Genomic DNA, 778 nt, shown 5'->3' on the forward strand with positions numbered 1-778 from the left:
AAACCGGAAAATGTGTTCTACTGTCACGCTTAGGGTAACCTGATTCCCGGTAGGTTAGGGGTCTCAAGTTCTCCTTTCTGGTCTCTGGGAGCGCAATATAGGAAGGTAGGAGAGGGTGGGTGCAGGCGTGGATCCTGCTGCCCCACTGAACACCTAACGCACCCCAGCTTCCAGCCCCTCACAACCCAAAGGCTTACTCATCCCCTTCGGATGGATTCTCTTCCCCTTCCTATGTGTCCCTGATCTCCTGGACTTCCTAGCAGTCTTGCGGGCAAGATGTGCAGGCACCGTGCACGGAGGGCTCATCTTCCCTGGCTCACAATTTTTTACTTTGATCCCTGCGAGCGCAGGTCAATTCGGCTGCTCCAAGAGACCCCCTTCCCACTTCAGACCCGCGAAGTTTTCTATCGCGAACCGACCGATCCCTCACCTCTTAGCATCCTTCGAGGATCGACCAGGAATATTTTGCTGTTCTTCTGTCTTGGAGACATAGAAGGGGGAATCTTAGCTCACCGGAGCCGGTGGTATCCCCGCCCCTTTTCGGAGGAGGACTCAGGAATTAGGCTTTGTCAAAGCCTGTAGTCCCTGATCCTGTCCCTGCCATAGGACTATGACCTGGTCTAGTTTCTCTGTTTTGACCAAAACACCCTTCCAGTTTATAACTCTGGGGATTCCTAAGATCAAAAACAAAACAAAACAAAACAAAACCAGACAAACAAACAAACAAAAAAAACGTTGCTACCGCTCCAACTTTGGCTCCTAAGGAACCAAGAGGAGC

General features: G+C 51.2%; 1 protein-coding gene across 5 annotated transcripts in view; it reads left to right on the forward strand.

The window, feature by feature from the left end:
* The window catches only part of Gcgr (glucagon receptor), a 9,104-nt gene that overhangs the window by 1,004 nt on the left and 7,322 nt on the right, over window positions 1-778 (forward strand). The gene's annotated exons all lie outside the window — the stretch shown is intronic.

Source organism: Mastomys coucha, unplaced genomic scaffold (genome assembly GCF_008632895.1).
Source record: "Mastomys coucha isolate ucsf_1 unplaced genomic scaffold, UCSF_Mcou_1 pScaffold5, whole genome shotgun sequence".
Lineage (NCBI taxonomy): Eukaryota > Metazoa > Chordata > Mammalia > Rodentia > Muridae > Mastomys > Mastomys coucha.